This window comes from Capra hircus, chromosome 18 (genome assembly GCF_001704415.2).
Source record: "Capra hircus breed San Clemente chromosome 18, ASM170441v1, whole genome shotgun sequence".
Taxonomy (NCBI): Eukaryota; Metazoa; Chordata; class Mammalia; order Artiodactyla; family Bovidae; genus Capra; species Capra hircus.
Genome location: NC_030825.1, coordinates 44,925,583 through 44,941,322, shown reverse-complemented (window position 1 = coordinate 44,941,322; position 15,740 = coordinate 44,925,583). Strand labels below are relative to the sequence as shown.

General features: G+C 51.5%; 1 protein-coding gene across 1 annotated transcript in view; it reads left to right on the top strand.

The window, feature by feature from the left end:
• The window catches only part of PEPD (peptidase D), a 118,301-nt gene that overhangs the window by 45,928 nt on the left and 56,633 nt on the right, over positions 1-15,740 (top strand). The gene's annotated exons all lie outside the window — the stretch shown is intronic.

Genomic DNA, 15,740 nt, shown 5'->3' with positions numbered 1-15,740 from the left:
CCACAAGGGAAGCCCAAGAATACTAGATTAGGTAGCCTATCCCTTCTCCAGCGGATCTTCCTGACCCAGGAATCGAACCAGGATCTCCTGCATTGCAGGCAGATTCTTTACCAGCTGAGCCCTCAGGGAAGCCCCTTATATTAATGAAGGACCCTCAGAGTGGGAGGAGAGGCACTAGAGATTGAGACTGAGTTCTGACTGTGATTTAATCAGTCATGTATCTAAGGAGGTAATGGCACTTCCGTAAAAGCCCTAAACCACAGGGTTCGGAAAGCATCTCGGTTGGCGAACGTGGGGGTTGTGGGAGGGGGGTGCCCCTGGAGACGGTTTGGAAGCTCTGCCCTTCCCCCGACACCTGGCCTTGTGCTGCTCTCCCATTCAGCCCTTGCTGAGTTTTATCCTTCATAATAAAGTGGTTGTAGCAAGTAAAGCACTTTCCTGAGCTCTGCAAGCCATGCTGGCAGACTGAAACCCGAGGCGAGGCTTGGGAACCCCTGATTTCAGGCTGATCAGAGTTTGGTAAAAGGGGCCTGGGCTTGGGCTTGGTGCCTGCAGAGGGGCCAGTTCTGTGGTATGGAGCCCTTAATCTGTGGCGTCTGCAACTAACTATGGCAGGCAGTGTCAGAAGGTGCACCGAGAACTGGAGAATTGCTTAGTGTGGAAAACCCACTTATTTGATGTCAGAAATATTGTGAGCACAAAAAAATGTTTTACCCTCTACCATCCATCCTGGGCTGTGCCTTCCTGCCTGGCCTTGTAAGAGCTCGGTGCTGCTCCCCATACCCCCTTGCAGGGCCCAAGTCTACCCAAGGTGCCCTCGGGGTTGGCCTGCCTCCACACCCCTAGCCTATTCTGACAGCCCACCTCATCAGTTCAGGGTGAGGGTGAGGTGCAGACAGAGTCAGTTGTGGGCATCGTGGACATTCATGGTCATCCTCATCCTGGGCTTTGGGGCTAGGCATCTTCTTTTCCGAAGTTTAATAACCTGTAAAGGAGTCCTCTGTATTTCCTCTCTTTTTATCCTGGGAGATAAGAGGTTAACATGGCCTCAGAGGCTCCGCTGCTGTGACTTCCCACAAGAGGGCACAGAACTGGTGAGTCTTCAGGGACCCAGCTCTGTCACTCCTGCCAGAGGAGGACTCTTGGTTCCCCATGATCTTCTGCTGAAATATGGTATCTGCCCTGGGATTCCTATGGGTGTAGGCCCTGGGTCAGGGGTCAGCCACTTGAAATAACTCCTGCTCCCTAACTCCCTGACCCCAGGCAATAGAGGTCTGTTTTTTTTTTTTTTCTTTTAATGAGAAATTTCAAATACTCCCCAAGTAGACTCATTGGAAAAGACCCTGATGCTGGGAAAGATTGAAGGCAAAAGGAGAAGAGGACTGCAGAGGATGAGATGTTAGATAGCATCACCGACTCAGTGGACATGAGTTTGAGCAAACTCCAGGAGACAGTGAAGGACAGGGAAGCCTGGCGGGCTGCCATCCGTGGTGTCCCGAAGAGTCAGACACGACTGAGCGACTGAACAACAGGAGCTACAGAGGGGTGTAATGAACACCCAAGGCCCTGTCAGGGCTTTTGTTTAGTTCTGTTTTGCTGGAGTGTTTAAAACCAAACCCCAGACTTGGAGTCATCTCACCTGTAAATATGTCAGCGGGTGTCTCAGTGGATGAGGGTACTTTTTTCCTTTTCACATAACCACTAAGTAAGTTAACAGTCATCTTTAATATTACAAGTGTCTAGGTTGCATTGTCTCAAGCTGTCCTTTTCGAGTTGGTCTGTGTGAGGTGGGATTCAGCGTCTACATGTTGCATTTGGCTGCAGTTTGAAGGAGAGCCTCTTGACAAGCTGAGCTCTGGTGAGAGCTTACATCTGTCTATACACTGCTTGGTCTCCACCCCCCCCCCGCCCCTGCCCTGCCCCCTACCCGTCCCAGGCTGGCCCCACTGCCGCCTCCTCTGTGGATCGGGGCACTGCTTGGTCTCTGCTACCCCCTACCTATGCCAGGCTGGCCCCACTGCCGCCACCTCTGTGGATTGGGGCGGCCCTCTGAGAAATAACCCTGAGGCTCTGGGCCAGAAGCAGCCGCCCTGAGGGTGATGAGGGGCATTAGTCCAGCTCAAGTGCCAGGTGGGTGCGCTGTTGTGCACCTACTGTGTGCTGTGCCCCCTCTGCAGCTGGCCGTGGGGGGATACAGATGGGAAGTGGTGCCTGCCCTCGCAGCCTCAGCCAGGCAGGGCAGGAGGGCATCTGATCTGTGGGTCCCTGGACCCTGAGAGCAGGGGCTTCCTGGGGTGGAGGGTGTGGGCGATTTTCCCCCTGGAGAAAAGCTGAGGCAGAGATGATGGGGACAAGAGATGGAGTCTGTTCCTGAAGGGCATGCGGGATGGGGGAGGCAGGACAGGTGACCCTGGGGAGCAGATGATGTTGCCCCCGCAACTAGAGGCAATGGGAAGGTGGTTGTCCTGGGAAAGATTGAAGGTGGAGGAGAAGGGGACAACAGAGGATGAGACAGTTGGATGGCATCACCAACTCGATGGACGTGAGTTTGAACAAGCTCCAGGAGTTGGTGATGGACAGGGAAGCCTGGCATGCTGCAGTCCATGGGGTCGCAAAGAGTCAGACACGACTGAGCGACTGAACTGAGCTGTCCTGGGACACTGTCGCATCTTGGGGTGTCCCTGGCCAGATTTGAGGAGGGCACCCCCTACTGCTGGTGCCACCGCTCAGTCTTCAGCAGTGAGGTGGGCACACATCTCTGCCTCAGGCTCACTCTCCCCACAGGCGTGTCTCTGTCATGGCCCGGGATGCCGTTTTGTGGCCTGTGTCCTTGGAGCCTAGGAACTTCCCCTTAGAGGCCCCAGCATCTCATTAATCTGCAGCGTTCTCCCCTCAGTCGGTGTCAGGAAATACACGTGGGTCAGTTAGATGGATGGGTGCGCAAGAGGAGAAAACGTCCTGAACTACTTTTCTCCTGTCCTCTCTGCTGGCTGTAAACTTCAGCATTCTTCTCTTGACTGAGTGGGAGTGTGAGATCTCGTCTGAAGCAGGTGGAGGTTCCCCTGGAGGTGTGGTGGTCATTACACAGGCTGGACTAATGCCCGGGATGGTCCAAGGCAGCGACTTCCCTGCAGGCCACCGACCCCTGGGTTGGAAGTGTCCCTAGAATCTTCTGGACGTTCTGCTGGGAGCGTGGCCAAGCCCCAGCCCCATGGAAGGGGGTACTCAGGGCAAGAAGCACAGGGCCTCTGGCATGTCAGGATTGAAGGGGCAGGAGACAGGACTGACTTTCCGGAAGGAGGGCACACCACCCCTGGCACAGTGGTACTCAGACCCAGATAGGCTGCTGGCCAGGAGACCTGGTTCTAAGCCTCATCTTCTTGTTCTGTTTCATCATCAAAGGTTTGTCATAAAATCTTCAGGGCACATTAGAAAAATGGAAGCGACCCGCTGCCATTTAGTAAGACTCCCCCCTCCTCCGCGCTGTGCCTGTGAGCAGGGTTCCAGAGGAAATGAAAATCAGTTTCCACAATTGAGGTGTCGTAAATTGTGTTAAACTGATGAGACGTTAATGTTTGGGTAAATCGGGCGCTAACGGCATCTGACTGCAGGCCCAGTCAGGCAGCACGCTTTACCGCCCCATATTATTTAATGTTGGTGGCGTCACCGGCTTGTAGCGGCCGGCGTGGGGCTGGCAGCTGAATCAATTACCTGCAAACACTAATTTAGAGCACGCTCAATTGGCTGTGTAAGCAGGTCCGGGTTCACGTTTGCCATGAGGAGATTAATAACTTGACGTTTTTTGACAGTCTGGGGCCTTAATTGAAATTGCGCTCTCTTTCTCTCCAAGCGGTGAATGGGGGCATTTCGGGCCCTTTCCCGGCAGCTTCTGTGGGGGTTGTGGGTGTCACTGACTAGGCAGAGGGGTCTGTGAGGGCTACAAGGGACAAGCACGGTGCTGGCCTCCTCCCCTGGCTGGGGTCCTTCTTGGCAGACCCCCGACCCTGTCTGGAGACCCCTGGCAGGGCCTGATTTTCCCTGTGCTCCGCCGCAGACGGCAGCCCACAGTAAGAGTCTCCTGTCTTCTTCCAGCCATTTGTTGGTGACCAGCTGCCCGGCCAGGCTGCTCTGTGCTCAGAGTGGCCTTGCTTCTTCCTGCCCTTTGGTCAGAGGGAGGAAGTCACAGTTCTGTGTGTTCTGTGTGCCCACTGCGCCTGGACTGGAGGTGGGGAGATGGGACCTGGCCTGAGGGGCTTCTCCCCAGGGGTGCAGGGGGGCTCCCTCCCATATGCAACCCCTGCACATGCACGTCACACAGAGACACCGCACCACTCATATCTCACACACACACACACACACACACACACACACACTTATCACAAGTCCTGTCTCACAAGCACCCCACCACTTACACCACACACACATTCCCCACTACTCACACCACATATCCCACACATGCACACACACATGCTCCACCACGTACTCTGCAACACATCCTCCCACAAACTCCCCGTCGCTCACACCACACACACACACACACCCCGCACCGTATATTCCACACACTCACTTCCCATCACGTATGCATACACACCCAGCACTCATACCACACACCCCCCCAGCTCTCACATCACGTCACACACCTCACACACACACACACTCCACCACATACTCTCCCACACACTGGCACTGCAACACACACTCCCTCACAAACTCACATCCCGTCATACACACACACCCCCGCTGCTCATACCACACCCAAACACCCCACCCCGCACACGCATGCCACACATATACCACGCGCCACACCATACACTCACACATGAATCCCCTCCAAGCCATGTGTTGCCGGATCTGGCGATTGAGCTTTCAGCTTACCCACCCCAGGGAATAGGCTGCAAAAACAAAAACAAAAACCCTTGCTGCGTTCGTGTTAAACAAGGCCTGTGTTGTTTGTTTTTCCTGAGGATTAGAAAGTGTTACTCCCGTGAGGATAATTGGAAGGTGGGAGAGTTTACAGGAAGCCTCACAACCCTATGAACCCATGGTGATTGTGGCCACAGAGAGCGTAGGCAGGTGTGGAGAGGTCTGTCTCCCACCCAGGCCTTGCCGGCACAGCTGACCCTGACTCCCCCCACCCCGCCGCCCAAATTCTCTGCAGTGCCACCCCGCCCTCACCGGTCTGGACCAGCTTCTCAGACCTGCAGAAGCTGCGTCTCCCGCTTTCGGCCTGTGGCCCTCTTCTTTCTCTGCCATCCCTCGTGGTGCACCTCGTGGCCCCTGAGGGCCCATCTCCTAAACTCTTGGGCCTGCCTGGTCCTCCTCCTGCTCTGGGTCTTCCCCAGGGCTCTCCCTGCCCGGCGTGGAGGGCAGGCATGGCCCCGTGTGTCTTTGGCCACCCCATGGGTCTCGCTGGAGATCCAGGCTTCATCGGTGATGCACATCACCAAGAGGCCCTGATTGCTTCCTGCTTTCCTGGAGGGTCTGGAGACGTCACCTGGAGTGATCCAAACTCATGTGGTCTCAGCCTGGATGAGCTTGGGCCTCTGTGAGACTGCCCTCTGTTTATTACCCTGGGAAGGTACTAGACTTTTGCCTGGGGCCTCTGGGGCAGGCCTGGGTCCAGGCAACCTCTGAGACTAGAGCCGCTAGGTAAGTACAGGTGTAATGGGCCCTCTCCGTGGGCCTGGCTGCTGTCCGAGCAGTGAGTACCTCGCACCTCCACAGCAGACACCACTCACTCTCGCCCACCACCGTGAGGGATGAGGCTGTGGCCTGGCCCGCTGAGACCCCCACGTCTGGTGTGGCCAAACCGGCTCTTTGCCTTGTGCTGTGTGAGGCAGTGCGGGTTTCCTGCCAGCACTTCCTCGGCTGTTGGAGAGGGACCACACGCAGCCTACCACGAGGGGGTCAGGAAACCCCCATCTGTTCAGTGCACCCCTCAGGAAGGCCGTCCATGAGTCCTGCCCCCCCCACCAGCTGTGCACGCCTTGGTGTTCGAGCTGAGCCCTTTCTGAGAAGTCAGAGCTGTCTTGCGTGGAGAATTCCTGGAATTCTGAACAGACTTGACCTCACCCTGAGCCACCCAGTATCAGAGAAGGGAACTATGAGTCTCTGCAAAGTCCGGTGTCTCTGCAAAGTCTGGAGTGTAGGTGGCCCTTGAGGCTGGAAGGCTGTGGGGATCTGTGGCTTGAAGCCTGGATAGCTCATTTTGCTTGAAAAATAACTGAGAAATGGGCACATTTAGGACATAAACCAAGTGTCTGGTAAGTGGCTCAGACTGTAAAGAATCTCCCTGCAATGCAGGAGACACTGGTTAGATCCCTGAGTCGGGAAAATCCTCTAGAGATTGGAATGGCAATCTACTTCAGTATTCCTGCCTGGGAAATCCCGTGGACAGAGGACCCTGGTAGGCTACAGTCCATGGGGTCGAAAAGAGTCAGACATGAGCGAGTGACTAACACTTTCACTTTCAGGACAGAAACTAGACTGCTTACTATTCAGCCAGAAAGCTCAGCAAAGAACTGGAGGGAAGGGCTTCTGCAAATATGCACCCTGGTTGATGCAACCCTAATTAGGGTTAGGGGGCAAAGCCAACAGAAATAGGCATTTTCTTTTCACATGCCCAGGGAATTGCCCCTGGAGAACCCATTAAATAACAGCAGTGCTGGTTGGCATCATTATGGATTTGCCTCTAGTATGTCACCATTGAAGCTGGTGCTGACTGTTGATTTTCGATAAATATTTATCATCAGTGTAAGGAAGTAGTGTTTTCTTCCTGGCTTGCTAAGAGATTTTATCAGGAAAGGATGTTGAATTTTATCAGCCTTTCGTCTCTGTGTTTTAAGCAGTTAATAAACTTTTAACTTCAGAACAGTTTTAGATCACAGAAAAGTTACAGGAATATTACAGACATTTCTCTTTTTCCCCTATCACTAATGTGCTTTTGATACACTGTCACAACTAAGGGACAGTGTTGATACATTATCATTATTGAAAGTCCATACTTTATTCCAACTTCTGTAATATCTTTTATTTCTTTTATTTATTTGCACTTGTACAGCATGCGGGATCTTAGTTCCTGACCAAGGATCGAACCCGTGCCCCCTGCAGTGGAAGCCCTGAGTCCTAACTACTGAACCGCCAGGGAATTCCTTCCTTAGCTTTTACCTAATAACTTTCTTCTGTTCCAGGATCCCAGATTACATTTAGGCTCCGCTGCTGCTGCTGCTTGGAAAAGGCAATGGCAACCCACTCCAGTACTCTTTGCCTGGGAACTCCCATGGGTGGAGGAGCCTGGTGGGCTGCTTCAGTCGTATCTGACTCTGTGCGACCCCATAGACGGCAACCCACCAGGCTGCCCTGTCCCTGGGATTCTCCAGGCAAGAACGCTGGAGTGGGGTGCCATTTCCTTCTCCAATGCATGAAAGTGAAAAGTGAAAGTGAAGTCACTCAGTCTTGTCCGACTCTTCGCGACCCTATGGACTATAGCCCACCAGGCTCCTCCGTCCATGGGATTCTCCAGGCAAAGAGTACTGGAGTGGGGTCCCATTGCCTTCTCCGTAGGCTCCCCTGGCTTGTGGCAATTTCTACAACTTCCCCTGTGTTCAGTGACCGAAAGTTTTGAGTGGCCAGGTGTTTTGCAGAACGTCCCTCAGTTTTAGTTTTTCTGATGTTTTTCCCCTGGTTAGACTGGAGGTATGTGTCATTGGGAGGAGGACCCCAAAGGTAAAGGGCCACTTTTATATCTCATCATTGTGAGAGTACATGCTAGCGACCTGACTCATCACTGATACTGACCTTGATCACCTAACTGAGCTAGTGTTTGTCACGTGTTTCCACTGTAAACGTACTTGTTTTCCCCCTTTCCATACTGTATTCTTCAGAAGAAGTCACAGTATGCTCATGCTTAAGGAGAGGGGCGTTATGCTCTGTCTCTTTGAGTGGGGAGTTATCTACATACACTGTTCATAATTCTTCTGTAGGGGAGATTTGTCTCTTGTTTCCTGTTTATTCAATGGCTTATTTGCTTCTGTCTGTATGGATTCATAGATAATGTGTTTTATACCTTGGGTTATAAACCAGTATTGCACCATTTTATTGCTTAAATCGTTCCAGCTTGGTCACTGGGGGTTTGTCCCTCTGATATACCCCATAATTTTGCTTCTTGAGTACTTCCTCACTTTTTGGCCCTGCAGGATGCTCCAGGCTCATCTTGTATATTTTCTGCTCTCAAATCAGCCATTTCTCTGAGAAGCCCTGGTTGCTTTTATTGGAGCACAGTATCAATAACAAGACCAGGCACTGAGTGTCCCTTAGATGAATTTTGTGAGCAGACTTCCCAGTGCAGAGCCAGCTTGGGATCCCTGGTACGCCTTACTTTCTTGTGGTGGATTCCTGTTTTAATAAGCTGCAGGACTGAAAGGGGAAGCAGTGTACTTCGGTGATTAGGGCATGGTCTCTGCAGACTGGGGTCCTGGGTTTGGGTCACAGTTGTGCCACGGTTTCCTCATCTGAAAGAAAGGATAATAATAGCACTTCATAGGATGGTTGGGAGGATTTGGTGAGTTGATTGATACATGTGCACTATATAGAACAGTGTAGGTACTGAGCGTCATAATGGTTGTTTTGATGATATTCTTTTACTAGCATTGTATGTAGGTTCCAAAATAGAGGATTGAGGTATACTTCTATTTTTTCTTTAGCTGTGTTGTTTTTTTGAGATCATGATTTGGGAAGCTCTCCACTTTCTAAATTGATCCAACTTAACAATTTAGAAAGCATCGGGGCTGTCTGCTCCTTGAAGGTATAAAGAAGTCTTTTGATGCTGTCAGAATCCATTGTTTCTTTGGGGAGAATTTCTCTGATACCTTTTTAAGTTTCTCGCAGAGGATGTTTTATTCTGACTTTATCCCTCTTAAAGTCAATACAGTACATTTTCCTGGAAAGTTTTTGTTTTCATCAAGAATTTTGAACTTCTTAGAAGCCAGTTATCAGTTTTATTCTCTTAACTTTAAAAACTACATTTTCTAGGGAATTCTGTGGTGGTCCAGTGGTTCAGACACAGTGGATTCACTGCCAGGGCCCAGGTTCAATCTCTGATTGGGGAACTAAGATCCTGCTTGCCGCAGAGTGTGGCCCCCACCCCCACCCCCAGATTCTCCGTGACTGTAGTTGTATTTCCTTTCTCATTCTAGTTCTTTTTCTGTTAATTAGCACTGCTGAAATTGTATCAGTTTTATTGGTATTGTCATAAACCAGCTATTAAACATATTTATTGGTTCTGCTTGTCTAACTCACGGATTCCTAATTTCATTATTGGTTCCTTTCTCCCCCCACTTGCTCACCTTGTTTTGAACGTCCATCTTTTAACTTGTTTAGTTGAATCTTAGTTTTTTGTTTTTTCTTCTTTAATAATATGTGACTTTTAGCTAATATGTTTTTAAATACTGTCTTGACCATATCCTAAGAGGTTTTGATTGACTCATGTTTTAACCCCAGAAATGAACTAAAAGCATTTCTTTTAATTTTTAGGTAAATGTGGTTTGTTAACTTTTTGTTATTAGTTTCTGGTTTTATCACCATTGTAGTGACAGATTGTGGTCTGTGTAAATTTTGAGATTTTTCTTTGTGGCCTGTGTAGACATCTTTTTGGTCAGTATTTTATGGAATACTAGAAACTATTTTTTTTACTTTGGTGTACATTAAATCAGATTTCTTATCTTATTCCAATCCTCTGCCTCCGTCCTTATTTTTTTATATTTAAAATTAAGACAAATGGTTTTAGGATTCTCTTTGTGATTCTTAGTAGCGCTTGTTTTGTTCATTTCCATCCCAAGCTTGATGCATAAAGGTTGATGATTATGACATTATTGTGATATTTTACCTTTTTATGGCTTTTAAGAGCCATTTTGACCTAATTAATCCTTTTCATCTTAAATCTGACTTTAACTGATACTGGTTTTGCTATTAAATGTTTTCTTTGTGAAATCTGCCTAATATATCTGCTTACTCCTTTATTTTAAACTTTGTTCATGGGTTGCAGTTTACCTGTTCCAAATGGAGCCCCTCTAGTGTTAGGAGAGCCAGTGGCATCTGTGGTGATGACCAATATGTTTGATTTCTCATCAGAGTTTCCTTTGGCACATTCTGGTTTCTGTTCTGGCTTTGGGAAAAAATTTTTTTTTGTCTTTGGAAAGTTGGTGAAATTTCCTTTGTTCTTTTTTATGCATTCCACTTTTGTTGTAGAATTTATCTTCAAATTAAGAAAAAATGGCCTGTATTTCTCTCCATTCTCTACCTCTGTTAAAAAGTTAATTAGGTTAATAAGTATTTAGTTGTCATGGTGTTACCGAATCCAGTGTGGACCCGTATTTTGCCCTGCGTTCCCCCTTTCCTCTAAAGCAGCAGTCCCCAACCTTTCTGCCACGAGGGACCAGTTTCATGGGAAAGAATTTTTCTACAGACCAGGGTGGGGGAATGGTTTGGGGATGATTCAGGCACATTAGATGTATTGGGCTCTTTATTATTACTACATCAGCTCCACCTCAGATCATCAGGCGTTAGATCTCGGAGGTTGGGGACCCCTGCTTTAAAGCATTTAGTTTACCCTTGAACGTCAGAGGATCCTTTCCTTGCCTCCTATGTGAGGGATGGCTTCCCAGGTATTGAATCTCTGTTCTTTGAACACATTCCCTTCATTGTTGCTGAAGACCTTAGACAGATCATATGCTCTTCCTTTCTAGGGAGCTGTTAATTTTCTTGCCCGACGCGTGCAGGATTCTTTTTTTTTTTTTTTTTTTTTAATTTTCTGTTTATTTATTTTTGGCTGTGCTGGGTCTTCGTTGCTGTGCGGGCTTTTATCTGCTTGTGGTACACAGGCTTCTCACTGTGGTGGCTCTTATTGTGGAGCAGGAACCCCAGAGCGCACGGGCTTCACTCGTTGCATCTCTCGGGCACTAGAGCACCGGCTCAAAAGTGGCCCACGGGCTTAGTTGCTCCACAACATGTGGGATCTTCCTGGATCGGGGATTGAACCCACGTTTCCTGCATTGGCAGGCAGACTCTTCACCACTGAGCCACCAGGGGAGTCCGGCTTACAGGATTCTTGAGTGCAGCAGTATCTCCCAGGGATCGGTCTCGGCGCCGCTCTGTGCTTCAGCCAGACTCCAGGAGTCACCGTTCCGCCAGCCTCGCCAGCTGGGTGGGAGCCCTGTAGGCAGCGCCTGGAGAAGAGGTGTGAGTGGGCTTCGTGTTAGCTGACCGCTCTCTAGCCAGGCGGCGTGTGTGTGTGCAGAGGGCAGCACAGCTCAAGTGGCAGGACTCCGGTCAGGTGTCTTCTGACTTAGGCCAGGGAACGGTCGAGCAAGGAAGCAGTCACACCTGCACACAGACCAGACAAGGTGCTGGAGGACACAGCCTGTCAGCTGTGATCCGGGTGACAGGTCCGGTGATGTCAGCAGCAGGAACAGCTGGGCCACCAGCAAGGACAGGCCAGAGGCAGTGGCCCCACGCACTCTCGAGTGAGCGTGTCACGCGCTCTGTATTTCCTGTCTGTTATCCCGCTGGTCACTACCCAGGCCCAGGCATTTACCCCCCAGGTCATGTTATCTGAGACCTCTGATGGAATTATTTATCATGTCACCCTGGACAGGTTTCATGCCCCCGTCTTTCTGTGGTTTCCTTTCTTCTTAGTAATAGGCGCTAACGTGGTGACCCATTGGGTGCCAACAGCTGTGTAGACAGGCCTGGGGTTGTCCCTACGAGCTCCCGAATGGTCTAGAAACTGATTCTCTAATCTGAACAATGAAACTGTTCTTCTCCTCAGGGCCTTCATTTAGGGCCTTCATTCCACAGGTATTGGGTCACTGGCCATTGTCTTGGGGCTCTCATCTTTTCTCTTGCGCTTCTGCATTGGTGGAAAGTTTGCAGGCTTGTCTTCCCGTTCACTTCCTGCCACCCCCTTCCAGAAGCTTTGCTCCTCCCAAATACACCCATTTTATAACCTGGCCACTATGCCTGTGGTCTTGGAGAGCCCCTCCCTATTACGGCCCCTTCTCCATCCAGGACTGTCGGCTCTTGCTCTTCGGATGTGCTGTCCTTGTGGATCCCATAAAAACATGGGCTCGGGACTCGCTTTCAATTTCCTCCCATTTCCCACAGGGAGATTCGCTCTGGCTCCTGCTGCACAGCTGAGAGCCATCTGATTGACCCTGAGATGCTGGGTGCTATTGAAATGGCTAAGGCCCAGAAGAAAAGGAGAGGAAGGTTAGGGTTGCCTGTGGATCCACTGTCAAGATGAGCCACTCAGAGGTGCTGAGGAGGGCGTGAGCCGCAGCATGGGTGCAGCGGGCTTCCGCCCTCTGACGGTGGGGGACATATCCCCAGCCCTGGCCGCTGCTGGAGTTGGTTCAGGCCATACCCCCTGAGCTGGCCTGCCTCCCCCTGGGGCCCTGGTGAGATTGGCCTGCAGCCCCTGTGGGCTTCCAGAAACTTCTGTCAGGTTAAGGTCTTATAGGAGAGGGGTTAGAACCTCTGGTGCCCCCACTATTTTCTACCAAGACCAAATCCAGAGGTTTACACTAGTGGGTAGCCCTTTGGGCTGGACCCAGGGCATAGGCAGAATTAGTTAAGCTCACACAATGAGATTTTGTTTTGTTTTGGTCATTCTAATTCAACAATTAAAAATCGGGAAACTTCTCTGGGTTTCCCTAGACGTTGAAATCAATAGTATTTTGGGGCGGGAGCTCCCACAGAGCAGCAGCCCCCGGTAGGGCAGAGCCCTGCTGCCTCCCCCAGCACTAAGGCAGACCCCGCCCCCGCCTTTCCTCGCGGCTCTCATGCCACTGGTTCTTTCATAGCTGAGAAAGATTTCTCAGATATCAGTGTCTCTATGAAGACACGGGAAGAGAGAAGATAGTCAAAGGGGTCATGTATTTCAAGAAAAATGGGAATACTATGGGGGGAAAAAAAAAGGCCGCTCTCATTTTGTGTATAAATCTCTGGTCAACTTCACTCCTTTTCAAGTTACCAGGCAGGTGCCCCCAGGCCTCTGAGCAGGTCCTGGCCCTCAAGCACACCTGGGAGTAGCTTTTCTGCTTTTCCATATAGGAGGAACCCCATGGCAGATAGATAGGAATGGGGAGGGGTGCAATGTGTGGGCCAGGGGCCCATCTTGGAGGGCAGTCTTCCCTGCCTGGGTCTGATGATCAGAACAATCACTCAGGGTCTCAGGAATGTCCGGTGAGAAGTTACCCTGCAGGAGCCATTATTTCGGTTTGGCTCCCCAAACAAGCAAAAGTTATGATTTTGCTGCAAGGTTTGGTGCCGGTTTTTAGAATATTCTCATCCAGACCTATTACATTCTGGTGCAGAAAGATGCTCCCTGTGGGAGCAATTATTCTGGGCTGGGAGTTTTTCCCTGCCAGCTCTGAATTCTGTAGATGTCATGAAGGGTTTAATCCAGGAACTCTGAAAGCCCGTTTCTATATCTGCCAGCTGACTTGTGTGCTTTTAAAACCCAGAGGTAATTGATGGTGGAACCACAGAGAGGTTTTCCCACTTAGAGGTTCCAACATCAGGTGCCATGTAGGAGTACCCCCACCTCCACCCACCCTGGGCCAGGCCGGCCTCTGTGCCCTGCGCCCGGGCTCCCCTTGGTCCCTGGCCTGGAGGGTGGGCAGGTGCACCTCTGAGCTTCTCCGGTTGTGGAAAGTCCTGCCGTGGCCTCTCCTCCCACAGCTGCCCCAGAACAGGGGGAAAGGGTGCAGGATTGGGTGGACAGTCAGGAGATGGGCTCTTGCAGCTCCCATGGACCTGGGACTTTGCGCATGCTGTGCTTGAGGCTTGGAGAACATGAGGATGTCTGGGAACCAGACTGCCACTGCCTGGCTGGGGGCCAGGCCAGTGTTGGTGATCGACCTCAGGCCAGGGCTCTGGGCTCACCTGTTGTCCCTGTGGAGCGTGCTGGGTTCCTTCAGGCCCCTGCACTGCCACGACTCAGGTTCCCTCTGTCCCTTACTTCTCCAAGGAGAATAAGACAATGGCTCTGCCCTCAGTCACAGCCCTGGGCAAAAGGTTGGTGTCCCCCAGCCAGCACCTGCAGGAACCTGGTGTGGTTACCGCTGCCCCCAGACTCAGCGGGCTGCATTTATGTTAATTCCACCGTTTTGCTGGAAAGGGCAGTTCTGCGGCGGCCACACCTCATCCCCCTCTGCTCCAGCATCCTGCCTCTGTGCTTCCCGCCACCACCCCCTCCCCGGCATCCTCCTCGAATGTGTCCCACCCACAGCACCGGGCTGCACTCCTGACTGCTCCTTGGGTCCCCTCGCTTGCTGAGTGACAGTGCCCTGCCTTCTGTGTCCAGGCCTGGGGTACGGCTCTTCTCACATCCTGACCTTCAGGAGCAGCACAGTGGCCTGGGTGTCCCGGCCAGGGCTGGGCGTGCTGTACCTGTCCCTCCAGCCTGGCGTGACCATGGCTTCTTGGTGGACATTCCAGCCCATCCAGCCTCCTGCAGAGGCAGGCGCCTGGTAGCTTTTGGGGTCGGGGCCTGCTGGGCTTGCTTCTTCTGTTCTGCTTTGTCTTGATGTTCATCCCAGCAAGAGAAGTGGGGTTGGACTGCTTGATCGAGAGCTAGGCTGGTGGCTGTGGAGATGGGTACCCTGGGTGGGGGAGGCTGCTGTCGGCTGGGCCCTGCCCCCTTGGATGATGAGCAGCCCTTTAGTAGTAGGGGTCTCTTGGGAAAGAGTTACCAGCTGCAGGACCGGGGAAACAGGGTCCTGCATTCACAGTTTGAAAAATGGGATACCTCCTTGTTCCCACTAGCCACAGATTGCGTACGTCCCTAGGGCCACGGGTGACATTCTGCTGGGGGGTAGGAGGGACTTGACCGAGGCATGGGCAGCTGGCCCTGGCTGCAGGTGGACAAGTGTCACTGTCCTGCAGGTGAAAAGACACAGGAAACAATGTGCAGGGGCCCGCCTGCCAGCATTGCCCGTGGGATGAGTGTGGTCGGAGCCTTTTCCCCCAGCGTGGGGTTATTCTGAATAGGCTCTACGCAGTCCATATATTTTCAGCACGAGCTGGAGTCTTTGAATCATTTATCTTGGCAGCTCTTCTTGAAACTGGAGAGAGGTAAAAATTCATCTAGGTGCGGAGAAAGGAGCCCGGAAGAAGAAAGTGTCTGGTGGCTGCCGTGATGGGTGGCATGCCTGGAGATAGTGCTGGTGGCTCAGAGATCAAACAGCTGAGAAATGGTTTCCCAGGAAGAACTCGGGGAATTCTAAGTAGGTAATGAGTAGTGACTTTCTTTTGATTTACAGCAAGACTTGGCAATCAATCCGTAATGCTTTGAAGAGGAAAGAAATGAATCTCTGAGAGGCTGCAGTCTGGATGGTTCAGAGTGGCCGCCCTTCCTTGGGGTGGGAGTGGAGGGGGTTGCCAGAATGCCAGCCAGGGGCCAGCTGGGTGAGGGGGCGGGTCTGCTTCCCTCTTCTGCTGTGGAGACACAGGCCCCTACTGGCAGGCAACAAAGCTGTGGCTGGAGCTCGCCTGCGGGCTGGGCTTGTCGCGTCCTCTCTCTGGCCTCTGAGGTCTTGGCTCTGACCCTGATGGGACTCTGGTTCAGCTTTCAGGACATGGGCAATTCAGGCCCTGGTTCTCTGTGTCCACAGCTTCCCAGAGAGCTTCTGGGGACCACTCAGCCTTCTGCCTTCCCTGTTGTGGTTTGCTGGCACTGCCAT